This window comes from Scyliorhinus canicula, chromosome 4, assembly GCF_902713615.1.
Source record: "Scyliorhinus canicula chromosome 4, sScyCan1.1, whole genome shotgun sequence".
Taxonomy (NCBI): domain Eukaryota; kingdom Metazoa; phylum Chordata; class Chondrichthyes; order Carcharhiniformes; family Scyliorhinidae; genus Scyliorhinus; species Scyliorhinus canicula.
Window position 1 is genome coordinate 121108653 of NC_052149.1, and position 27857 is coordinate 121136509.

The 27857-nt window shown below is 45.6% G+C and overlaps 1 long non-coding RNA gene across 1 annotated transcript; it reads left to right on the forward strand.

The window, feature by feature from the left end:
* LOC119964935 lies at window positions 1–27611 on the forward strand. The gene is made up of 3 exons (XR_005460392.1): window positions 1–203; window positions 2036–2129; window positions 27446–27611. It is a non-coding gene; the product is annotated as an uncharacterized LOC119964935 (long non-coding RNA).
* The last annotated feature ends 246 nt before the right edge of the window (window positions 27612–27857 follow it).

Below are 27857 nucleotides of genomic sequence, written 5' to 3' on the forward strand. Positions count from 1 at the left end.
GAGTTGGAATCTGGGCATATACTGGCAGTGTTGGACTGCGAGAGGACTCCCCACGTTACTGCAGACGGGGGTTTCCATTAGCTCTGAGAAACGCTTGGTTAACTGAGGGGTGGCTGTGATCAGATTCTGAAGGCCGGTTCTGAGCTGCCCTCCCAATCCACAAATTAAATCTGTCGCCTCCAAAGAGTGACCCTGATACTGCGGTGAGTTTGCATGTGTATTAAATACAGCAGTAATGCCGGGCTAGCCACCTAGCCCAGCACCTTGCTATTGTCTATTGCATGCATTATCCGATCGAACTGAATAAATCCAAAAGCCAGACGGTCAGTGCAAAGTTATTTTAGCAGGATACAGAGTACACGGTTTTTACTGGCTCAGTTTGCTATTTAAACGGACCCAGTTTAAATAACTTCCAAACATCTCTGTCTAAATCCCCATTTCAGTAACACGAATCATAATAGTGACAATTATCAAAATAAAGCCCTAGATCCAACGCCATTTGTATCGTTTTACAAAATATATTGTTAGAAGATACAATATATCTGATGTGTAAAAGATACTTAACTGTTAAATTTTGGCATAACATTTGGCTGGCAATATTTGATTTTGGTTGAATTCTGAACGACACTTTTCACATCCCAGTGGGTGAGAATATTTACACATTTTCTCTTCATATATTTCACTGATTTAAAAATAATTCCTTCTCCTTCTAATTTATAACCCGCGCGCTCTCCGACCCAGATCCATTCGTATTTCAAACCGACCCATTGATTTCAGATTTCCAAATGTGGTTTTATATATTTTTTAAAAGAAGAAATGTGATCATTTATAGGAGAGAGAGAACCGCGTTGAACGGTCTTGTTTAATGTAAACTCCGAAATGTTTAAATATGTATAAATAGTTCTAACTTGTAATATAAGTACTTCAATAGAAATATCACAGCCCTAAAACCTCGCAAAAATCCTTAATTTGGATGTTGGATTTACAATGTGTCGAATTTGTCTGAATGTTAAATACAATTGATGTAACATTTTATGCACGGATTTTCTCAATCCAAAGCGCCTTTGAAATTAAAACGACAAACATAGATTATTTTAAAATAGTGTATTTAAAAAAAACACTTAAAAATTTACATCGAGCGACTCCCAAACTAATATCCAAGGAGGGAATGGGATCTGTGGGTAAATTTTCCAAATAATTATTCCTCCAGGGCGGAGATGCGAAATGAAGGTTGATGGGGTAGATGTGTCAATGGCCCGTTTCCCTCCTTGTCTCCTCCTCATCAATGTCCAGAACTCTTCACAGGAAATTAATGTCCTTAATGGACAGGGAGTTTAAAAAATTCATTAGCATTGGAGCCTGGATCATGATCAGCACCCCGTCAATCAGAAGAATATATTAACGCGGAAACTAACAAGTCCGGTCCAAACTTAGAAGTAAATATTGTCTTTTGATGGGGGAGTAAGGAATCAAAGTGAATTGAACTGAAACAATTGACAGCGAAATTGTTTGCTGTTTTATCTCGTTGATGTTATTAGCTCTGGTGTTCCTCCCTGAATGTTTGCAAGATAGTTGAAGTCCTGGCTGAACCGATGTGATTTGAAGCGTGACCCAGTTGAGTGAGTTTAGAATTTGAGGCGTGGGTAATGTGCAGGTCGGCACACACATCACCCACAACCCTCTCTCTCACTCTCTCTCGCTTTCTGCTTGAGCTGTCTGCACAGAGAGAGACACACAGTGTTTCCCCAGTCTGCTGGCGCTGATCGGAAACTTTTGCGGAGGGGCGGGCGTGGAGGAGAGGGGGTTATTTAGGGAGTGGTGTGGGAAAGGAGGAGGAAGTTCTTGCCGCCCTCCTTCCCTGTCGGAGCGGCGGTCGGCTCCCTCTGCGCTCCCTGCCCGCAGTCTGAGCAGTCTGGGCGGGCGCCGCTTGCGGGATCCCAGGCCAGGTATTTGAGAAGAGTCAGGGATTTGCCCGTGTGTGTATGTGTGGAAAGGCCGCTTTGAGCTGACAAACTCTCTCCTCTCTTCATTTTAGGTGCCGCTTCCCCCCAGCCCCGATATTATGCTAGACGGATTGAAAATGGAAGCAAGTTTGCAACATTCGACTCAAAACCCGGCCTCTCTTATTGGTGAGTTCTTCACTAGCAGTTGTGGCTTTACAAATACATGTATATTAAATGACAGAATGAATGCGCCGGTGTTTCCTCTCCCATAGATAGACGGGCCAATTTTATTTAACCTTAGTCTTTGCGAATCGGTTTAATATGAACAGATTGCCCACACGTGGATGGTATAACTCGATCCATCGCAAGTTGACGCTTGCACAGCTATGAGCAAAATATCAGTGAATGCTCACAATCGTGTGCTACAATCGGAAGGTGTAAACGACACAGCTAGAGTCAAACACAATGTCTGGCCACTGGGTCTGGAAGATGCACACAGAATAACCCCAGGGTATGTTAGACGGCAGTGTGTGTAACGCACAGATAGAATTTAAATACATTCTCTGCACTATTAAACAGCAAAATAGTCCATTTACAAGGCCTGGGTACTCCCCCCAAAATAAACAGATCCTCGTGCATAATTTATCACACAAACCGATACTCATTCATCATAAATTAACATTATATAGATCCCAATAGATGCAAATATATACCCAAATTGTATGCACACCTATACATATATTTTACATCTATATGCAGAGGCAATATATACATATCTGTAATATATTCTCACTCACAGATTAGTACCTATGTATGAGCACCAAAAGTAGAATACGTATACGCACTGATTACAGCCTAAGTCGCTCCTATAAAGCTTTAATTTGGGAGCTTTGGCTGAAATCATTGCCTAGCTAATGAACCAAGGTGGCCCGTGGATTCGTCCGATAGTTCTTCAAATTAATGATCTGTTTGTCCCTCAGATTGTCGGCTTTCACCTAAAAATAAATGTCAAATTCCTGCGAATAATAAACGTGACAAAACAAAAAGTGCTGATTGCAATATTCAAATCTAAATCCAACACTGCATTCATGGGCTTGGAGCTGGAAGCGAGCGGAGAGGCAGGCGTGAATTGGATTGAATATTTCTTCGGGGGGGGGGGGGAGTTGTGCACCCACTGAATCGCTATTCGATTCGGGAATGAGCGAGAAACGTGACGAACAAATCCCTTTCTCAATGAAACAAAAACTTTGCTCATTTTTATTGCTGTTTTATCCTGGGGGATTGAATAGGAACCGGTTGCGTTATCGTGTCTGCGTTTTATCTCGGGGATATTTGCAAATTACAAATTAACATCGATTGTCTTTAACATTGCAAAATGTATCCCGCCGCCGAATGGCATATGAGGGTCAGGCCTGTTCCCCCAGCTCTGTAAAAGTTGTACAGTTTGGGGGGGAGGGGGGGGGGGGGGGGGCATGCTGAGAATTGTCAATCTGCAGCATTATGGACCCAGCCAAGGGAGAGGCCGTTTCAAGGCGTATATATAATACCGGCATCAAAACACGGGATACTCCAAATGTCTTTTTTTTAAAGGCAGAGAAGCTCTCAGACAGCAAATAAACGTCGGGCTTAGTTTCATTCTTAGAGCAAAAAGTTGACAAGTTTAAACAATGATTCAAAAAAAGGCTTGAAGTGAATATTTCTACTCACAAGAAGTGTGTTGTTCTGATCAACAGTTTAGCAGATATACATTTGTTGCTACATTGTTTTCTGATCCAGAACTTTATAACGGGTTTGAGGGAATGCTTTAAGCATGTGTGCGGGTGACATATATTGGAGGGAGCTGGTACTCAGCGTGGTATAATGAGAGAGGAGAAGGGATGTGGATTAGACAGCAAGAAATCAGGCTGAGTGTTTAGATGGTGGGCAACAGAATAGTAACGGAGAGAGATACACACACGCTGGAGAGTTTGAGTCGACGTGTACACATGTAGTAAATATGTCGAGGCAGACACGAGGTGCAGTCTCGACGGGAGAAGGGATAGGACAGAAAAACGGGGCAAGAGAAAGCGGAAAGATCTGGGACTGTGTGAGGTGTCACATCAGGGCACGGTAGACTTTCCCTAATCCTTTCTCTTTGGGCGTCAGAAGTTCTGTAACCACGTCCGTTTTCAAAAAGAGAAGAACAATTGCCAAGATTGATTTCGTCCCTTTAGTCCCGGCGCTAAATCCTAGTGTGGTTTGTTTCCATGTTACATTTCTCAGCAGTAGACATTGAAAACCACATGCCGCCGATAGAAAAGTGACACATAATGTTACTCTGACACCGCTTTAGAAATGAGAGGTCATGTACAAGTTCAGGAGGGTTGCTATAATGTAAATTGCATGACTATTTTAAAGAAAGGGTTTGGGTGTAATGATTAATTGCATGGCCTTGAAACGCACGCGGCACAGTTATTACATGTTTAAGTAAAGTTATTTAACGTTTCGGCTGCTTTGCCAGTTAAAGCGAGTGTTCTGAATTCAAGCTGTGATCTATATTAGCATTGGCGCATACGAACACACACAAATATACACAAACACACACACACAAACATACACACACAAACAAACATACACACAAACATACACACACAAACAGACATACACACACAAACACACAAACACAAACACAAACAAACATACACACACAAACAAACATACACACACAAACAAACATACACACACAAACAAACATACACACACAAACAAACACACACACACAAACAAACACACACAAACAAACATACACACAAACAAACATACACACACAAACAAACACACACACAAATATACAAACAAATATCCACGCACAAACATACACACAAACACACACACATACACACACAACCACACACATATCCAAACATATACACAAACATACACACAAACACACACACATACACACACAACCACACACATATCCAAACATACACACAAACACACACAGACATTTTCACACACAACATGCACACACACAAAAATATATACACACACATACACACAGATATACACGCACACAAACATGCACACACAGACGTATGCACACAAACGTACACACACAAACACATGTGCACACACATACAAACACATACACATTAATATAAAGACACGTCCACACACAAAACAAGCGCTTAACCCGGCTTTTCGCTTTCTCTGACTTACATTTATCTTAAACGGACCCAATTCCCAGACCAGTTGAAACTAAAGTAACAGAAGGAACGGTTCCTTCGATAGTCTCCGAACTAGAACCTTGGCTAAGAATGAAGCAGGTTAACACAGATATCAGATAGAAAACATGGTTACTAATTCTTCAAACGACAAATCATTTTGAAGCAATGGAGAAGTCTCTCCACCCCATCACCTCCCCTCAAAGCGAGGTGTAACGTTCGTTACTTCGGCTCTGTTTGAAATAGCAGCCTGATCCGGAGTGGGCAGTGATATTTAATCTCCCTGTTTATTGCATTGCGCTGTTTCCTCCGAGAATCACCCATCTGCCGGTGGGCTTGTCCGGGTTACCAGGGACTCGGTGTGGTCAGGAATGTGAACGCTGCTGGCCTTTACACCCCGGGGTACAGCGAGTCGGCAAACAAACGTGACGGGTGGGGCAACATATTTCGAGGCAAAGATTTATTACCAAATTCATATCCGGAGCGGTTTACAAACTGCGCAGGATATACAAAAAGCAAATGTATTCCGTTCTGAAATTTCCTTCAAGCGAATGATTTTGAAATGGTCTACAGTTTGAAACTATTGGGCTTAGAATGGTGGATTATTTTGAGCTACACTTGGCACATTATGTCACTTTCTGATTTGTTCCGATTGATAGGAAGGGCGGGGTTATGACACAGCGAATGCCTGAACAAAATGGACTGATACACCGACATATACACAGATAATTAGCCCATAGATATATACCTGCACAAACATCGCCATATACATACATAGATCACAGATATGCACGAAGTTGAACATACCCACCATCCACACATTTACATGTACACATAGATTTTCCCTGCACACATACACCATAACAATTCCTATCTCCATAGGTACACACATTTACATGTACACATAGATTTTCCCTGCACACATACACCATAACAATTCCTATCTCCATAGGTACACACATTTACATGTACACATGGACTTCCCCACGCACATACACCTTACCAATGCCTATCTCCATAGGTACACACATTTACATGTACACATAGATTTTCCCCGAACACATACACCATAACAATTCCTATCTCCATAGGTACACATATTTACATGTACACATAATTTTTCACCACACACATACACCTTACCCATGCTTATCTCCATAGGTACACATATTTACATGTACACAGAAAGTCTTCCTGCAAACATACACTATACCAATTCATATCTCCGTAGGTACACATATTTACATATACACATAGATTCATCCTGCAAACATACAACATACCAATTCCTATCTCCATAGGTACACACATTTACATGTACACACAGATTCTCCCTGCACACATACTTCTTACCAATTCCAATCTCCGTAGATACACACATTTACATACACACATGCAGAAGATTTGGCATTAAATATTGGAACTAACATTTTCTTGCTAGTGTCTATGTGTGCACCTTATTTTTTATAATGTGCATATATTTATTTAAAGGTACATCTGGACATTTGTGCATGTGTTGCATATGCATACATAGAGACAAACCTTTAAATATCCATGTGCAGACTTACACACCCGTTCCTATACACAGTTACACACACGGAGATTGCACATACCTGTGCACATTACCGTTCCTGAACATTTAATGTGCATAGACTATCATAGGAGCAGAAGTAGGCCTTTCGGCCCATCGAGTCTGCTTCACCATTCAATGAGATCATGACTGATGTGATAATTCTCAATTCCACTTTCCCGCCTTCTACCCACCATCCTTGATCCCCTTACTGATTAAAAATCTGCCTGTCTCAACCTTGAACATACTGAACGATCCGGCGTCGACAGCTCTCTGTGCTGATGGGACTGGATTGAAATAAACCGCCACTAATGCATATTCAGACCCAACTATATTCTGAAGTTAATAAAGTTCTGTTTGACAGCAGCAATTAGCTTCTGCTTCCATCCTATGAGCTGAAGGTAAGATGTACACACGTCTCTCACTCTGCCTTTACTGTGAACACCCCCACACCCACCCAGCTCTCCCTGGACTGGACAAGACAGTGCTAAACATCACAGAGCAGCTGACTGGAGGGAGGTCCTTTCCCGGGGCCGCTTGGTTGCCCCTCTCGGGCTATTCCATTTTGAAAACTCCCCGCCAGAATTCCCGGGAGAGATGGAGCTACATGGTGACCAGGGAGCTGGGAAGGGGCTGGCGGCGGGGGGGGGGGGGGGGGGGTGCAGGTTGCCGGCTACACTGTGTAACACACAAAGTGTATCCATGTGTACAACGCGCAGGTATGTCTGCGTTTCTACAAGTTCAAGATTAACTTTCATTCACCTTTGGCGAAGCAGCTTTAAAAAAAAGAGCGTTCACTGCAGGCCAGAGGTTTGCCAATAATTTATGACTTCTCATTTCACTGGCCTAGCTCTCAGCGACCCCTTGTTGTTCAAACCACTCACTCAGATTCTGTTTCCGAATGGAGGGAGGAGTCAGAGAAGCGGGAGTCGCTCCGGCTCAGCTCCTCTTCAAGCCGCCGTCAGCACAGTGAAGGTTAACAGGGGCAACGCAATGAGGCCGTGTGACAGCCAGCTCTCTGTACATGTTTCTCCAGCTCTCTGTACATGTTTCTCCAGCTCTCTGTACATGTTTCTCCAGCTCTCTGCATGTTTCTCCAGCTCTCTGTACATGTTTCTCCAGCTCTCTGCATGTTTCTCCAGCTCTCTGTACATGTTTCTCCAGCTCTCTCTACATGTTTCTCCAGCTCTCTGTACATGTTTCTCCAGCTCACTCTACATGTTTCTCCAGCTCTCTCTACATGTTTCTCCAGCTCTCTCTACATGTTTCTCCAGCTCACTCTACATGTTTCTCCAGCTCTCTGTACATGTTTCTCCAGCTCTCTCTACATGTTTCTCCAGCTCTCTGTACATGTTTCTCCAGCTCTCTGTACATGTTTCTCCAGCTCTCTACATGTTTCTCCAGCTCTCTCTACATGTTTCTCCAGCTCTCTGTACATGTTTCTCCAGCTCTCTGCATGTTTCTCCAGCTCTCTGTACATGTTTCTCCAGCTCTCTGCATGTTTCTCCAGCTCTCTGTACATGTTTCTCCAGCTCTCTGCATGTTTCTCCAGCTCTCTCTACATGTTTCTCCAGCTCTCTGCATGTTTCTCCAGCTCTCTGTACATGTTTCTCCAGCTCTCTCTACATGTTTCTCCAGCTCTCTCTCCCAGTTTCTCCAGCTCCCTGTACATGTTTCTCCAGCTCTCTCTCCCGCTCTCCCAGTTTCTCCAGCTCTCCCAGTTTCTCCAGCTCCCCGCTCTCCCAGTTTCTCCCGCTCGCTCCCCCGCTTTCCCAGTTTCTCCAGCTCTCTGTACATGACTTTCCAGCTCTCTCCCACTCTCCCGGTTTCTCCAGTTCTCTTTCCCGCTCTCCCAGTTTCTCCCTCTCTCTCCCGCTTTCCCAGTTTCTCCAGCTCTCTCTCCCACTCTCCCAGTTTCTCCAGCTCTCACCCCCGCTCTCCCAGTTTCTCCAGCTCTCCAAGTTTCTTCAGCTCTCTTTACATGTTTTCCCCGCTCTCTCCCACTCTCCCAGTTCTCTCTCCCAGCCTCCCAGCTTCTCCCGCTCTCTCTCCCGCTCTCCCAGTTTCTCCAGCTCTCACCCACTCTCCCAGTTTCTCCAGCTCTCTCTCCCGCTCTCCCAGTTTCTCCGGCTCTCTCCCGCTCTCTTAGTTCATCCAGCTCTCTCTCCCAGTTTCTCCAGCTCTCTCTCCCAGTTTCTGCCGCTCTCTCTCAAGCTCTCCCAGTTTCTCCCGCTCTCTCACCCTCTCTCCCAGTTTCTCCAGCTCTCTGTACATGACGTTCCAGCTCTCTGCCACTCTCCCAGTTTCTCCAGCTCTCTTTCCCGCTCTCCCAGTTTCTCCCTCTCTCTCCTGCTCTCCCAGTTTATCCAGCTCTCTCTCCCACTCTCCCAGTTTCTCCAGCTCTCTCTCCCGCTCTCCCAGTTTCTCCCGCTCTCTCTCCCGCTCTCCCAGTTTATCCAGCTCTCACCCACTCTCCCAGTTTCTCCAGCTCTCTCTCCCGCTCTTCCAGTTTCTCCGGCTCTCTCCCGCTCTCTTAGTTCATCCAGCTCTCTCTCCCAGTTTCTCCAGCTCTCTCTCCCAGTTTCACCCGCTCTCTCTCCCGCTCTCCCAGTTTCTCCAGCTCCCTCTCCCGCTCCCCCAGTTTCTCCAGCTCTCTGTCCCACTCTCTCAGTTCATCCAGCTCTCTCTCCCAGTTTCTCCAGTTCTCTTTCCCGTGCTCCCAGTTTCTCCTGCTGTCTCTCCCGCTCTCCCAGTTTCTCCCACTCTCCCAGTTTCTCCAGCTCTCTCTCCCATTCACCCAGTTTCTCCAGCTCCCTCTCTCCCAGTTTTGCCAGCTCTCTCTCATGCTCTCCCCGTTCATCCAGCTCTCTCTCCTACTCTCCCAGTTTCTCCTGCTCTCTCCCGCTCTCCCAGTTTCTCCAGCTCTCTTTCCCACTCTCCCAATTTCTCTAACTCTCTCTCTCACTCTCCCAGTTTCTCCAGTTCTCTCTCGTGCTCTCCCAGTTTCCCCCGCTCTCCCAGTTTCTGCAGCTCTCTCCCACTCTCCCAGTTTCTCCAGCTCTCTGTCTATGTTTCTCCAGCTCTCTCTCCCGCTCTCCCAGTTCCCCAGCTCTCTCTCTCGCTCTCCCAGTTCCCCAGCTCTCTCTCCCGCTCTCCCAGTTTCTCCCGCTCTCTCTCGCTCTCCCAGTTTCTCCAGCTCTCTCTCCCAATCTCTCAGTTTCTCCAGCTCTCTGTCCATGTTTCTCCAGCTCTTTTTCCCGCACTCCCAGTTCCCCAGCTCTCTCTCGCTCTCCCAGTTCCCCAGCTCTCTCTCCCGCTCTCCCAGTTTTGCGAGCTCTCTCTCGCGCTCTCCCAGTTTGTCCAGCACTCTCTCCTACTCTCCTAGTTTCTCCCACTCTCTCCCGCTCTCCCAATTTCTCTAGCTCTCTCTCCCGCTCTCCCAGTTTCTCCAGCTCTCTCTCCTGCTCTCCCAGTTTCTCCAGCTCTCTCTCTTCCACTCTCCCAGTTTCTCCAGCTCTCTCCCACTCTCCCAATTTCTCTAGCTCTCTCCCCTGCTCTCCCAGTTTCTCCAGCTCTCTCTCCCGCTCTCCCAGTTTCACCAGCTCTCTCTCCCGCTCTCCCAGTTTCTCCAGCTCTCTCTCCCGCTCTCCCAGTTTCTCCAGATCTCTCCCGCTCTCCCAGTTTCTGCAGCTCCCTCTCCGGCTCTCCCAGTTTCTCCAGCTCTCTCTCCCGCTCTCCCAGTTCATCCAGCTCTCTCTCCCAGTTTCTCCAGCTCTCTTTCCCGGTCTCCCAGTTTCTACTGCTCTCTCTCCCGCTCTCCCAGCTTCTCCCGCTCTCTCCGCTCTCCCAGTTTCTCCAGCTCTCTCTCCCGCTCTCCCAGTTTCTCCAGATCTCTCCCGCTCTCCCAGTTTCTGCAGCTCCCTCTCCCGCTCTCCCAGTTTCTCCAGCTCTCTCTCCCGCTCTCCCAGTTCATCCAGCTCTCTCTCCCAGTTTCTTCAGCTCTCTTTACCGGTCTCCCAGTTTCTACTGCTCTCTCTCCCGCTCTCCCAGCTTCTCCCGCTCTCTCCACTCTCCCCGTTTCTCCAGCTCTCTCTCCCACTCTCCCAGTTTCTCCAGCTCCCTCTCTCCCAGTTTCTCCAGTTCTCTCTCCCGCTCTCCCAGTTTCTCCCGCTCTCTCCCGCTCTTCCAGTTTCTCCAGCTCTCTCTCCCGCTCTCCCAGTTTCTCCAGATCTCTCCCGCTCTCCCAGTTTCTGCAGTTCACTCTGCCGCTCTCCCAGTTTCTCCAGCGCTCTCTCCCGCTCTCCCAGTTCATCCAGCTCTCTCTCCCAGTTTCTCCAGCTCTCTTTCCAGGTCTCCTAGTTTCTCCTGCTCTCTCTCCCACTCTCCCAGCTTCTCCAGCTCTCACCCACTCTCCCAGTTTCTCCAGCTCTCTTTCCGGTCTCCCAGTTTCTCCTGCTCTCTCTCCCACTCTCCTAGCTTCTCCTGCTCTCCCAGTTTCTCCAGCTCTCTCTCCCACTCTCCCAGTTTCTCCAGCTCCCTCTCTCCCAGTTTCTCCAGCTCTCTCTCCCACTCTCCCAGTTTCTCCAGTTCTCTTTCCCGCTCTCCCAGTTTCTCCTGCTCTCTCTCCCGCTCTCCCAGTTCTCTCTCTCGCTCTCCCAGTTTCTCCTGCTCTCTCTCCCGCTCTCCCAGTTTCTCCAGCTCTTTCTCCCGCTCTCCCAGTTTCTCCCGGTTTCTGCAGCATTCTCCCAGTTTCCCCAGCTCTCTCCTGCTCTCCCAGTTTCTCCAGTTCTCTTTCCCGCTCTCCCAGTTTCTCCTGCTCTCTCTCCCGCTCTCCCAGTTTCTCCAGTTCTCTCTTCCGCTCTCCAAGTTGCACCGTTCACCTACCGACAGTCTGGATGTGATGCGGGGAACGTGGTGCACCGTATAGCCACTGGCTGGAGACAGGATGAAGGAATGGTGGGGTTTTATAGACTTTAATTCCGGTTGAATCACATACTTGGTACTATTATTGTTCCATAAACAGCCTCGGCCCCTCTAGCCTGCAGTAAGATCATGGCTGGTCTGGCTGTGACCTTAACTCCATTTTCTGTCCTGTCCCCAGAACGTTTTAGCTCCCTTGCCAAAAAGTTGTCTAATTCAACCGTGAGTACATTGAACATCCCAGCTTCCATTGCTGGCTGGGGGGAGGGGTTAGACTCCTGGACTAATGACCATCTGAGAGAAGACATTCCTCCTCACCTCGCTCTGAAATGGGAATGCCCTGATTTTTAAACCGTGCTCTCTGGTTCTCGATTTCCCCCCATGAGGGGAAACATCTCTGTGTCCACCCTATCATAAAATGCCTACAGTGCAGAAGGAGGCCATTTGGCCCATCAATCTACACTGACCATTTGAAAGAGCAGCCCTACCCAGGCCCACGACCCCACCCTTTCCCAGTAACCCAGAAACCCCATTTAATCCTTTGGACACTGTGGGGTAATTTGGCACGGCCAAACCACCCAACCTGCACATCGTTGTCGGAGGAAACCGGAGCACCCGAGGAAACCCATGCAGACACGGGGAGAAAGTGCAAACTCCACACAGAGAATGACCCCAGGCCGGAATCGAACTTGGGTCTCTCGTGCTGTGGGGCAACAGTGCTAACCACTGTCGTTCCTCTGCTGAATGTTGTATGTTTCATTAAAATCTCCCATTCTCCAATGGTTCAACCAGCTCAATGTTTCCTCAACCAACAACCCCCCCCCCCTCCCCCCCACTTCATCCCAGGGATTAGCTCAGGGATTCTTCTCTGAACTGCAAGTACATCAGCAAGAGTTCAAAACTGTGCACCACACTCTTGGTGTGGTCTCAACAATTCCTGTACTGTTGTAACAAGGCTTCCATACACTTCTCCTCCACCTTTCTTACAAAAAAGGCCAACATTCCACTTGCCTTCTTAATTACTTGCTGTACCTGCTTGTTAACCTTTTGTGATTCATGTTGGAGGACACACAAGGGCAGCATGGTGGCACAGTGGTTAGCACTGATGCCTCACAGTGCCAGGGACCCAGGTTTAATTCCAGAATTGGACGACTGTCTGTGTGGAGTTTGCATGTTCTCCCGGTGTCCGTTTCGGTTTTGTCCGGGTGCTCTGGTTTCCTCCCACAGTCCCAAGATGTGCAGATTAGGTGGACTGGCCATGCTAAATTATCCCGTAGTGTCCAAAGATGTGCAGGTTAGGTGGACTGGCCATACTAAATTACCCCACAGTGTCCAAAGATGTGGTTAGGTGGACTGGACATGCTAAATTACCCCACAGTGTCCAAAGATGTGCAGGTTAGGTGGACTGGCCATGCTAAATTACCCCATAGTGTCCAAAGATGTGCAGGTTAGGTGGACTGGCCATGCTAAATTACCCCATAGTGTGCAAAGATGTGCAGGTTAGGTGGACTGGACATGCTAAATTACCCCACAGTGTGCAAAGATGTGCAGGTTAGGTGGACTGGCCATGCTAAATTATCCCACAGTGTGCAAAGATGTGCAGGTTAGGTGGACTGGCCATGCTAAATTATCCCACAGTGTGCAAAGATGTGCAGGTTAGGTGGACTGGCCATGCTAAATTATCCCACAGTGTGCAAAGATGTGCAGGTTAGGTGGACTGGCCATGCTAAATTATCCCACAGTGTGCAAAGATGTGCAGGTTAGGTGGACTGGCCATGCTAAATTACCCCATAGTGTCCAAAGATGTGCAGGTTAGGTGGACTGGCCATGCTAAATTATCCCACAGTGTGCAAAGATGTGCAGGTTAGGTGGCCTGGCCATGCTAAATTATCCCACAGTGTGCAAAGATGTGCAGGTTAGGTGGACTGGCCATGCTAAATTATCCCACAGTGTGCAAAGATGTGCAGGATAGGTGGACTGGCCATGCTAAATTACCCGTGTCCAAAGATGTGCAGATTAGGTGGACTGGCCATGCTGAATTACCCCACAGTGTGCAAAGATGTGCAGGTTAGGTGGACTGGCCATGCTAAATTACCCGTGTCCAAAGATGTGCCGGTTAGGTGGACTGGCCATGCTGAATTACCCCACAGTGTGCAAAGATGTGCAGGTTAGGTGGACTGGCCATGCTGAATTACCCCACAGTGTGCAAAGATGTGCAGGTTAGGTGGCATTACGGGATCGGATGTGGGAGTGGGCCTAGGTAGGGTGCTCTTCCAGAGGGTCGGTCCAGACTCAATGGACCGAATGGCCTCTTTCTGTATTCCTGTAATCCTCTGATCTAGATCCCTCTGTCCAGCGGCACTCTTCAATCTCTCCCCATTTAAACAACATTGTGCTTCCCTATTATTCCTGCCGAAGCGGGCAACTTCACATTTTCCCATTTTATACTCCCATCTGCTAACTCACTTAACATAGCCCACGTCCCTTTGCAGACTTGTGTCCTCCCCGCTATGCGAGTGAACTGTCCCTCGATTCTATAATATTTGCGCCTCCAATTATTTACTTGTAATGTGAAGATATTCGTTCACCTGATCTTTTGGAGAATTCTGGGCTAATATTCCCATTGTCATGGGAAGCACCTATTATTTCTTCGCCAGATCATTTGTAAACTGTTTATTTGTAAATTGCAGGGATATTTTCGATGCTGTAACCGGATTGGTGACATGGATTTTACATTTTAAATCATAATTCTGTTTACATTGTCGAATATTGAAACACCCGATTTCCCGCCCCCCCCCCCACCCCCACAAGAGATTTCTGGAAATATGCAGGATAATGAATTAGGTCGTTTAAAATCAGGAACGTTCAGGCGATGCAGGCTGTTTAAAAAGCAAAGGGAGAGTGGCAAGGATCATTTATGCGGAGGTATTTGCGCCGCTACATTACAATCAGTTACTTTGAAGGCCAGTTGGACAAGAGGGAATTATTTCAGATACTCTCCACCCCCCAGCGCCGCCCCAAACAGGGAGGGCAGAGATTCTCCAGGTTCCCCTCAGCCACCACTCTCAAAATTACATTATCTGATCATTTATCTCATAAATAAATGATCAGCTCCCCTCAATTCCTTGGGGGAAAGCAGGCAGTCTTGATCTCGGCTTTAGAGCTGGATTGTCAGGCACTGGACTGTCAGGTTAGGCTGGAATCTTCAGCCAGACACAAGCACCCCACCAAGGCAGGCTCGGAGCAAACCAGCTAAACTGACCCGCGGTGATTTGTTGTCAGTTTCTTACAGATCAAATAAATCCTTGCTCACTGTCAATCAGTTTGACCTGAAAGTCACAAAGCAGGAAAGTTAAAATTCGTGGATATATAGCAAGACAAATAACCAGAAATTCTACAGTACTTTATTAATTTTATATATAATATACTCAATAGGATCAGCCTATTCGAGGCATTGATATATCAAACCTAAATTAAATATTCTGCCTATACAGATTGAAGATAAGTAACAATATCATGAAAATGTTTTAAAATGAAGCCTGACCAACAATCCCGAGCTACTTAGCTTCTGAAAATAAATTCGCTTTATTTCTTATTGAGAAGCTGACAGCTAAAAAGCCTCCCAGCCTGCACAACCTTTATTTCTATCCTCGCCCCTTTTTATTTCGGCACACTTGTATGTACGCAATTTATAACAGGAAGAGTCACCCAGGCTGGTAGGTCAGCTCAGTTCTCTCTCCACAGATGCTGTCAGACCTGTTGAGGTGTCCAGCACTTTCTGTTTTTCAAAGAATGTAATCTGGGAGCGCATCACCCTGTAATTACACAGCACAGCCTCTGGGCGGATTGGCGTCCAAATTCATTCAAAGTTCTTCCCAAATAATGTTCACCAGGAAGTTTTTGATCTATTTTTTCACCCTCAGTAACAGAAATTTGTGATACCTAAATAAGGGTTGAAACAATAGTTTATTTTGAAAACAGTAAGAAGTCTGACAACACCAGGTTAAAGTCCAACAGGTTTATTTGGAATCACTAGCTTTAGGAGCGCAGCTCCTTTATCAGGTGCGTGAATACAAAATATCAACACTTCATAATGGCATTGTGGCATTTATACTTTGGCGGCCTCCAAAGCTTTCGTTAAAATATTCAAAGATTCTGGTCTCTTCGAAAGCTTTTGCTTTAAAAAAAATTGAAGTATCCAGTTCATTTTTTTCCAATTAAGGGGCAATTTAGTGTGGCCAATCCACCCATTCTGCGCACCTTTGGGTTTGTGGGGGTGAAACCCACACAGACACGGGGAGAATGTGCAAACTCCGCACGGACAGTGACTGGAGCCGGGATCAAACACGGGTCCTTGGCGGTGCGAAGCAATAGCGCTAACCACTGTGCCGCCCAATCGGGGCCGATCTTTGCCTCAATCTGTGGTGGTGTTGGTCACGTTTAGATTCAGCAGTATAAGTATGTGCTGTGCATATAAATTTTCCAGTTTGCAGCAGTGGTGTTCGTTCTGTAACACTGATGGATTTTTTTAAAGCTACCAGCATCTGATGCTCAGTTTGTTTGCAAACCCATTTGAGGGAACATTTTTTGAAGCAACACCATTATTTGAGTGTGTTTGTGAGCAGAAAGGATGATCTTCGACCAATGGGGGGAAAAATGAAGTGCAACGATTAGCCAGCTTTTGATTTTGTTTGTGGGAGATAACAGGAGGTGTAATAAGTTGAGGGAGAGGGCAGAATATGAGGGAGGGAGGGTCTGTGAGAGCGTCTTTGTGCTGCTAGTTTTCAAACAGCTCCAATTGATTTGAAGCTAACAAATTACCTCACCTTGTTTTGACAGTTTCAAAAGTTTGCTTTCAGCTGTGAGAAAATATTCTAATAATTAACGAATGTAAGAGAGACAAAGAGTATCCTCATTTTAATTCTCTTGTTTGAAAGTGAAAGTAAGATATATTTGCAAAGAAAGCAAAGTCTTTAAGGGAAACCAATTGGCAAAGAGCAAAAGAGAGTTTCTATCTTGCCACTCCTCTTGGAAGGGGAAATGATGAGCTGGCGGAGGATTAAGGATTCAGCGAGTGATGGTGGAGCAAGAAGGGGGGGGGGGGCACTGGGGCTAAGTGGAAGCTATGAGAGTGGGAAGGTAGGAAGGTAAAGTGGTACAGATACATGGTGGGAAGGGGGGGTGCATGAGTTAATAATGGAGGATGCTGGAAAAGATGCTGCTGGTTACCAATGTTTCTCTGCAGTCCTTATCCGATAGATTGTCAGTTCTTTATCCTCATGACAGTACTTCAGAACACCAGGTCTCACACAAAAGGGAAGAAGGACGACAGAGAAAGAGAGAAGAGAGAAAGATATATAAACATTTAAAATCACAGAGTTTTACAGCAAAACAGCTCAGCCCATCTTGTCTGCACTGGCCATCAAGCACCTATCTATCCCAATCCTTTCCCAGCATTTGGTCTGCTTCCTTGTATTCTGCGGCGTTTCAAATGTTCATCTAAATGGGCGACACAGTAGCACAGTGGTTAGCACTTTTCTTCACAGCGCCAGGGACCCGGGTTTGATTCCCAGCTTGGGTCACTGTCTGTGAGGAGTCTGCATGTTCTCCCCGTGTCTGTGTGGGTTTCCTCCCGGGGCTCCGGTTTCCTCCCACAAGTCCAGAAAGACATGCTTGTTAGGTGAATTGGACATTCTGAATTCTCCCTCAGTGTACCCGAACAGGCGCCGGAGTGTGGCGACTTCATTGCAGTGTTAATGTAAACCTACTTGTGACACTAATAAAGATTATTATTATTAAATGCTTCTTAAATATTGTGAGGGTTCCCACTCCTACCATCTTTAGACAGTGAGTTCCAGATTCCCACTATCTTCTGGGTGAAAAGGTTGTTCCACAAATCCTCCAATTTTCCTGCACCAGACCTTAAATCTATGCCCTGGTTATTGACCTCTCTACTAAGGGGAAAGGTTCCTTCCCCTCTGCCCTATCTATGTCTCTTATAATTTTGTACACCTTGATTAGGTCCCCCCTCAGCCTTCTCTGCTCTAAGGAAAACAACCCTAGCCTAACCAGTTGTCTCTTCATTTAGAAGAGGCTAGAGAGAAAATACAGAGTGACTGAAATGGAAGATGAAAAATGAAGAATTAGCAGAATGAACGTAGTTTATATTGGTAAGAGAGACCATATTCTCCGACACGTGTAATGCAATGACATAGGATGTTATGACACCTTGGGCAAGTGCGCGGTCATTTCCAGCCCCACTTGTCCCAACACAAGTGAATTAACCAATAATTCTTCTAAAAATATCCAAAGTATGTGGCCCTTAGCTACCCAATAATTCCAGTCACCAGATTTGTAGATTTAAACATGATTATTGTTTATTTATAACAAGAACTATTGTGAAATATGCAGCAAATACAACTGGATAACATCAAGCTAATACCTACTACCCATTTTAACTGTCCCACCTTCTACCTACACACACAAGACAGACAAACACAGAGGGGTGGAAAGGGGTGAAAATAATAAGGATGAAGCTCAGAAGATAAGAGTCTTGAAATGAAATGAAATGAAAATCGCTTATTGTCACGAGTAGGCTTCAATTAAGTTACTGTGAAAAGCCCCTAGTCGCCACATTCCGGCGCCTGTCCGGGGAGGCTGGTACAGGAATCGAACCGTGCTGCTGGCCTGCTTGGTCTGCTTTAAAAGCCAGCGATTTAGCCTTGTGAGCTAAACCATCCCCTGTCTTTGCTTAAGGTGGTTGTTCTTTAGCTCTCTGGTTGATAGCTGGTAATGGTCTTCTTTGTAGAATCATTCCTTCAGGGTCCCTTTAGATTAGAAACTTCAGTACTCACAGGCAACAGGCTCCCTGGAGACACACTTTAGTTTTTATTGAACTGAGTCTTCAGCTTGAGGATCGCATTCAGGTCTATAACTTTCTGGAGAGACACTTTATTTCACATCAAACCAGTTTGTGGTTTGACTTCAGGCCTATGCAGTCTTAAGAGAATGACATCCAGACTTGCTGGAGAGAAAGTCAGCCCCCACAGTGGCTTTCTGGAGAGGATTAGTTGATATTTTTGAAGAGTGTTAGTTATATCTCTTCATCCAGGCGCCCTGAATCAAAACTGAAACCAAACTGGAACCTTGTGACTCTGAAAACATTGCAATGGGATCAGAGCCAATCACCACCTGTTACCAGACATAACACAGCCTTGTGGACCAATTCATTAGCCATTAGCCAAATCCATCAAACCGAGACATCACTGATGCCAGCCAGTTTGCAGTCACCAGTCTGGACCAGTACAGCCTTCAGAATTCTTCTATTTGAATTAAAGACAGAGGCCACTGCTTCTTTCTGCTTGAACTAAAGATACAGGCTGCCTTAAAAACACATGTCCATAAATCACCATGGATCAAAAATGTAACAGAAAAAGTAAAATGGGCATTAAGGAAATAAACAGGAAGGACCCTTACAGGGAATAGGATAAGTAATATTTTAAATGTTTCGTATATAGTACACGCCTCACAAGTGCCAAATTTGCTCCGTACAAAAATTCTATCACACTTTGTTCATAACTCTCAAATATCACAGAGTGAAACTCACAGTGAGCAGTGCCATGCCAGATCTCTCATTGCATTGTGCACGTCACCTGCATAGTGTACACCCCTTGCACACTTACTTCCTGTAAGCACTTTGTTCAGCCGCTCTCCAATTATTATAACAGTTAGTCACCTTCAGCAATGGTAGGTTAGATTTGCCACTAAATAAATAAGTTATCAAGGTCTCTGTGGTGCTTGTCTCAGCTCGCCAAAGTTCCCTGGAGGTTAAACAAAACTCAGAGCTTTATTCAGGAGATGTTAACACTCCATGCCGCAATGTTGCACTGCCCAATTACCCACGCAAATGGCCGTTGATGTCCTCTCCGATGAAGTCTCACAAGCATTCTCTTAAAGTGCCTTGTTCAGCTGCGAGACTGCTGGTAAGAAATCACTGAAAATGGTATAAATATCCAACACTAACATACAGAAAGAACCTCATCTTTCTCTTAAATATGTATCTGCATTAACTACTATGTAAGTGAAAACATTCAAACAAAAACGGAAAATGCTGGACAACCTCGGCAGGTCTGACAGCATCGGTGGATAGAGAATGGAGCTAACGTTTCGGTGTGGATGGTTCTTCGTCAAATCTAGAGAGCGAAACAGAGAAACAGAATTCAAACTGTCTGGCTAAGAACATAAATGAAAACCTGCATTGCCCCATGAGCTGCTCACACAAAACATAAATTAATGATCAAATGTTTGAAAGTAAGTAAAATGCATTTGAACATACAATATAAATAAATGAGATTAAATGTTTGTTTTAACAAGCCCTTGATCTCTGGATCAAGGAACAATTACATCTTCAAAGAAGCCAGCTAGAAATAGATCACTACTTGAATAACAATATTAATTAAACTGGCCATCTTTGCCAATAGTTTATTGGAAAGCAACACATTTGTCGGTCAGCGCTGACGAACACGATGGCCGGTAGAAATGGTACGGTTACATTGTTACGATTGACCAAGAAACTATCTCGAAATTGACGCATGCAATTTTTATATGTGACGAAATACGGCCTTGGGACTGGGATGGTTTCAAGCAATCTCTCCGGCTGTCCAGGAATGAACTAGGGGTTGGCAGGTTGTAGGGCCGTTGGGACGGTTTGGGGGGAGGGGGTGTGGTGGTGTGTGATTTAAATTGTCTCTGCTTAATTGAAGGGGATATGTCACACCGACTAAAGGTCAGAAACGACCAAGTGGGTCAGATTTCTATCAATTTCTTTTGTTTAAGTGTCATTTTTTTCAATTCGCTGATGTAATGGTGATATTGCATTAAATAACGACAACAATTCGGGATTTGTGGCTAACAATTCAAAAACACAGCATTAGTTAGGTGGCACCCACATGTGAGTACAGGGAAAACTAAACCCTACTAATGAGTTGTATTATGATGCTCAAACATGAACACTCTCGCCAAACCTCAGTTGATAATTTACATAACTCTCTGTGAATCATGCTTCTATAAGCGGAGTTGTCTTCACTGCTGGAATTTTACTCAAATCTGTTTGCAGCTACCTACAAGATAGGGATGGAGGAGATGGACATGGAACAGTGCAACAAAAATAGTAATAGTTCAGGCAAAGCAAAGCCATACAGCATTGAAATTTGTTCATGCCTATTAATAACAATGTTGTACTACTCAGGTCTATGGGCACAGGGCTATGACAGTATCTGCACAGGTGAGGCTGACCACCTAGCTCATGACAACATAATGTCATAAGAATTAGGAGCAGAAACATCTCGCCCCTCAAGCCTGCCCCACCATTTAATAAGATCATGGCTGATCTTCTACCTCAACTCCACCTTCCTACATGTAGTGATCTCATGGTTGTGTTGTAATTCTCCGACTGACCACTAGGAGTCTCATTAGTACACAGGTGAATGTTAGAGTCAAAGAACAAAGGAAAAAGAAAAGTACAGCACAGGAACAGGCCCTTCGGCCCTCTCTGCCTGTGCCAATCACCATGCCCTAACTAAGAAAAAAACCTTCTGCCCTTACTCAAAGATTAGGTGACCTCAGACTGATTAGGGAGCTGGGAGAGATGTTGCTTGTGCATGTTCATACTGTTATTCATCTGTTGTTCTGTATATATTTGACCCACAGTCAATGTTAATAAATCATTTGTAGCTTTAGACCATCCGACAAGAACATTACACCACACTATCTTAATGCCCACTAGTGTCTTCAGCATACAACAATCTCTCAAACTCGGCTTGAGCATACTTGATGACGAAGCATTCACAGATCTCTGGGGTAGAGAATACCAAAGATTCATTACCTCGTTTAAAATCCTAGGGTGCTGATCATCGGGTTGGGAGGGGGGGGGGGGGGGTGGGGGTGGGGGATTTGTTGCTACTTAGTCCCATTAATTTCCCCAGTGCTACTTCTTCATTTATACTGATTTTTAATAGTTCCCTATTCTCATTCAACATTTGATTCCCCAATATATTTGTTTAGTGTGTCTTCAATGGGAAGCAGATAAAACGTCTTTGTTTCATGTTTCTGCAATTTCCTCATTCTCCATAATAATTTCCCTATCTCTGCTTTCTTTCACTAATCTCTTCCTATTCACACACCTCTAGAGGCTTTGCAATCTGCTTTTGTATCTGTTCCTCACCTACTGGCATGCTGTCTTTTCTCTTTCCTCATCAATTCCTTAATCCTCCTTTTTTCTGAACTCTCAAATGTTCTCAATCACTTTGTTTACCAGTGTTTTTGGCAACAATGCAGCTTTAAAAATGTAGGTTTACGGTGATGACCTTTCTTGATGCTGACTCCGAACAGAAGCTGCAAAGGATTTTGGACAGGGTAGTGGGTGAAAGTGAGAAGAAAGGGCTGAGCACAAATTGTAATAAAACAAAATGTCTAGTCACGTCCAAAAAAAAATTACATGACAATGGAAGATCACAGAGAAGAATGAGGTCAAACTTTCTTACTTAAGAAGTCTGTTAACATTGGAGGGAAAGTGCGACCAAGAAATAAGATGTGGAGATGCCGGCGTTGGACTGGGGTGGGCACAGTAAGAAGTCTTCCAACACCAGGTTAAAGTCCAACAGGTTGGGTTGGAATCATTAGCTTTCGGAGCGCAGCTCTTTCATCAGGTGAGTGAAGAGGTGGGTTCCATAAACTTTTTTATAGACAAAGTCAATGCTACAAGATGATACTTTGACCTGCTCACTTTAACCTGGTGTTGTACGACTTCTTACAAGAAATAAGGTGAAGGGTTAAAATGGCCAAATATATTAAAACAGAAGAAAGATTATGATTAATTCACAATTCGCCATGCAAACAAAGCTGAGAACCCTGGAGTGAGACATCACACCAATATTGAAATGCAGAAGTGAGTGTTGGATGATCAGTGAAGCAACACAGCGAAGAGTTGGGGCTGCAGAGCTATGTTTTTTGACGTGAACAATGAAGACATGTCTGACTTGTTGCACCTCCAATGAAGAGGTGCTAGTGAAATTTGAGAGGAAAGTAATTCTGCTGACCAAGATCGTGACGAGACAGACAAATTTCTTGGGCAGGTAATAAGGAATCACGATCTAGAAAGTGTGATGCTGATGCGAAAGATCGGTGGTAAAAGAGATTGAGGTAGACAAAGAACCTCGCAAACTGGATGAATATGTCACCAACATCTCCAGAGCACGATTAACATTGAGGCCCATGATCACCAATGACCACTTAGGGCATGGTAACTGTAGACAGAGATAAGTCTCTTTCTTCAACCGCCACTCCCCTTTAACTATTCTTGTTAACTACAGTTGGAATACTTTTTCTTTGGAATTTTTGTCCTTAAAGGAATGTATATTTGTTGCAAATTATGTATGAATACTTTAAATGCTTGTCCACTAGGTTTCTCCATCTACCTCAGCCAACTTTCCCATCATGTCATTTCCTTTGTTTAGGTTTAATACTCAGGTTTTGGACTTAACAAAGTTACGTACAAAGTTAATTTAAAATTCTATCATATTACGTTCTCCCTTCCCTAGAGATCCCATTACTACAATGTTATTAATTAACTCCCTCATTTGACAAAACTAGAACATTAATGACCATTACCAAGTTGATTCCTTCACTTATCGATCTAAAAAACTATCTTGGCTACATATTAGAAACTTGTTCTCCACACTATTACTGCACACTGGGTTTGCCCAATCTATATGAAGATTAAAGTTCCCCATGATAACTGCATTCTGTGCCTATAATTTCCTGATTTATACTCTACACCATACCATAACCACAGTTAGGGGGCCCATAAACACCTCCCGCCAATGTTTTCTGCCCCTTCATGTTTCTTCATTCCACCCAAATGGATTTTTTCACATGATCCCGAGTTAAGATCCTTCCAGTCTACTATCTTTATCCATGACCAGGGCGACCCTTCCTCCATTTCCATTCTGTTCTAAAAGTTAAGTATCCTGAAATATTTAACTCCCAACTTTGGTCACTTAGCAACCACATGGGGGAGTCTTGAACTTTTGAGGTTCCCGAGCACATTCAGGAATGGGAATAGTTATCACCTCAAGGCGTTGGATGTGATATATTCTGTTTATATAATTAGTTGAAATATTTTAAAGTAAGTACAACTCAAAGAACATAGAACATACAGTGCAGAAGGAGGCCATTCGGCCCATCGAGTCTGCACCGACCCACTCAAGCCCTCACCTCCACCCTATTCCCGAAACGCAATAACCCATCCTAACCTTTTTGTTTGGACACTAAGGGCAATTTAGCATGGCCAATCCACCTAACCTGCACGTCTTTGGACTGTGGGAGAAAACCCACGCAGACACGGGGAGAACGTGCAGACTCCGCACAGTGACCCAGAGGGGAATCGAACCTGGGACCCTGGCGCTGTGAAGCCACAGTGCTATCCACTTGTGCTACCGTGCTGCCTGACAAAACCCAACAAAATTGCTTACCCACCATGGAATCTCTTCAGGACAACGTTCTGAAATATTGGGAGCAATCTAACAAAAAGAGTCCTGTTCTGGGCTGGAAGAGTGGGGCCATTCTGAGTGCTTGTAGCGGCCGGAATGACCCCACTATCAAATGGCCCTCTGCCATTTCTTTGGGCCTCAGTCGGGAAAGCCCTGCCAAAGCTGCACTCAGTCACATTTCCTGTACTGATGGCGCCCAATCTCCCGACCCTCCCGACAGGACCCCCAGACTCCCCCAGTGCCCCAACTCACCTGTTGGGGGATCCTTGAGTAGCCTTCTCCCCGCACCCCATCTCATACCGGCAGGTCATCCCCTGGCCTGATCCCCAGCATGGGCAAAATGGCACCTGGTGACCTTGGCACTGCCAGCCTGGCACTCTGCCTGTGTTCCATGGGTACTATTTTCACCAAATGGCACAATTTTCCACTTCCCTCTCAGCTCTGCCATTGGATCTGCGTCTTCTTTTCCAGCTGTGCCATAACGTTCTTCTCCTTGCTGTTTTCATGAACTGCACTCATCATTTCATGGTTCCGCCTTTTGTCTGGTTTCAACCAGCTTCTGTTACCAGAGCAACCTGAGGTTATGGCCCATTCCCTGAAACTTGCCTTTCTTAGTTTTTCTCTCTGTTCAGTACATCTTTTCAAAAAAGCTTTGACCTGGAAATTAGTGTATCCAACAAAATGTGACAAGTGATCTGTGCAGACGGCAGTTTACGCACATACCCCCACACCACAGATTTAATCACACCTGGGATCTTTTACTTCAGGTTTTGGTGTGTGTGGGGCATATTTACATTTCTTTCTTGTTGAGGTGGACAATGAAAAAATTTTGGAAAGATCAGGTTTGGCATAAAATTAATCATTAATTTCAAAAAACTTTGAGGTATGAAGAAAATAAACAACATGCTAAGCAACAGTAAAGCAATGTCAGAGCAATAAATTGATTATCATAAATGAAGTAATTAATACTAAATTAGTAGAGTCTGAAAGGCTGAGTGTACGTGCGTCGGCTCACTTTCTGTCACAAGGTGTGCACTCACTCACCCACCCACCTTGTGAGTGGATGTCAGTATGTGTTTTTGGGGGTGTGAGAAGGTGAATGAGATCCCGGAGTATGGGAGCGCTTTATAAGAGCACTCTCTGTCTCTCCCTCACTCACACTCTTTTTCTTACACTGGCAGCGAGTCACTTCACACCTACCCGCAGCCTGGGCCTTCACAGCCTCTTTTGCCCTGGACCCTGACAGCCTCTACTTTCCCCTGCCGCTTCTTCGCCCCAAGGCCTGGGCAGCCTCTTCTTCCCTGGGCACCGGCAGCCTCTTCTCCCTTAGGCCCAGCAGCCTCTTCTCCCTTAGGCCTGTGCAGCCTCTTCTCCCCTGGGCCCCGGCAGCCTCTGTTCTCCCCTCGGCCCCGGCAGCCTCTTCTCCCCTGGGCCCCGGCAGTCTCTTCTCCCCTGGGCCCCGGCAGCCTCTCTTCTCCCCTGGGCCCCGGCAGTCTCTTCTCCCCTGGGCCCCGGCAGCCTCTCTTCTCCCCTGGCCCCGCAGCCTCTCTTCTCCCCTGGGCCCCGGCAGTCTCTTCTCCCCTGGGCCCTGGCAGTCTCTTCTCCCCTGGGCCCTGGCAGCCTCTCTTCTCCCCTGGGCCCTGGCAGCCTCTCTTCTCCCCTGGGCCCCGGCAGCCTCTGTTCTCCCCTGGGCCTCGGCAGTCTCTTCTCCCCTGGGCCCCGGCAGCCTCTGTTCTCTCCTGGGCCCCGGAAGCCTCTGTTCTCCCCTGGGCCCCGGCAGCCTCGTCTCTCCTGGGACCCGGCAGCCTCGTCTCTCCTGGGACCCAGGCCCCAGTCCTCTCTCCCTCCCTCAACTCTAGAAATGTTCTCTTTATTGCCACCGCACCCTTGCCGCTGGTGAGCCCACCATCAACACACACAGGACAGGAATGGCCTGTGGTTGGAAAAGCAGCCCCTTGCAGAATCCTTCAACCTCACTTACCAATCTTACCGGTATTTTGAACAGTGACTCTGGGGGCCCCATGGAATGTGTCCGGGGGAAGTCTGGCCTGCAATCTGCGGGTTGGACATGTCTGTTTCACAACTACCCAAGAGGACAGATGGGTTTAACATTTAATCTGAAAATGGCACCTCTAACAGTGCAGCACTCAATCATTACTGCATTGGAGTGTCAAAGCAAATGTTTGCACCCAAGCCCCTATTACATGCAGGTCTCCCCGACAAATCTGCCTTTAATTCAGTCCAAATGTCTTCCATCTACCTCCTCAGGTTGATACAAAAGATCCTATGGTATGGTTCAAAGGATAATATGGTATCCTCCCAGTGTTCGGGGCAATATATATCCCAATATATAGCCAACCTCACTAAAACTGGTCTTATTGTTCATTGTGGGATCTTGCTGGTTCCAAATTGTGCTTTGCTGCATTTCACATCCCACATTTCATCAATGACTATACTTTTAAACCTGTTTCCTTGGTTGTGAAGCTCTTTAAGATGTTCTGAGACTGGGAAAGGTGCTTATATAAATGCAATTCTTTATTTCTTCAATTGGCAATCTAATTCAAAGCATCAATGAATTTGGCTGGTGTGGGAATTTACATTGGCAATCAAGGGCCATCTTCAGTGGATAACAAATTAGAAGGATTTTCACTGTGCAGTGCCTAAGAGTGTAATCGTCTGTAATATATCTCAGTTCAAAATTATAAGGTTTATCCAAGTTTTAGAATTCTACCAATAATAACTCTTTACAATGCAGTCTTGAAATAATCCAAGTTTTACTTATGGATACATATTTAATGCATCATTTACTCTCACTCTCCACCAATGAAATGCCCACTAATTTTTCCATTCAAAGCTCCTTCCCTCTATCCTACAACTCTATAATCCTTCATACTTCCACTGATTATTTCTTATGTCTGTTCATATGTCTAAATCATTCCTTTCATTGATGCTTTCATTCCAACCTCTACTCTTCTATTCACTTAGCTCTCTTTCTCTATAACTATTCACCTATCCCTGTATCTCGCTTTCTGTGCCTTGATCCAATTCTTTATCATGTTCCATTTCCCCTCTTTCCATTTCTTCAACTTATTTTTTTCATTGTTGTATCTGACACTCTCCGCATACAGACTGACCCCTTCCAATCTGTGCCTAAGTTCCGATACCAGTGAAAATGGGTATCTTGAAGGTGTTACCTGACAGATGGCTGAGCTTGTGGCATTAACAACTCCACGGATTCCTCCTGTCTTTTCTCTCCAGGGTCCAGTGGCAAGGAAAGGGCGGTATGTGAAGGCTGTGACAGAGTGATCTTAGACCGCTTTCTGCTCAGGGTGAATGACAGCTTTTGGCACGAGCAGTGTGTGCAATGTGCTGGGTGCAGGGAGCCCCTCACCACCACTTGCTACTACAGAGACAAGAAGCTTTACTGCAAACACGACTACGAAAAGTAAGTGAGGAATAATCTTCTCATTAAATAATGTAAAATGTACGGACCCCCACCTCCTCCCCCCTGCCATCAAAGTTGACTTCTGTTCTGATGATTCTCTGCACCCCATCTCCACATACTGTTACCAGATCAAGGAGAACAGGCAGACCATCTGTTGCTAGATCTCTGACAGTGCCTTGCTTGAACCACAGCTGACAGAAGCCTCAAAGGGAGTGACTCCTCTTC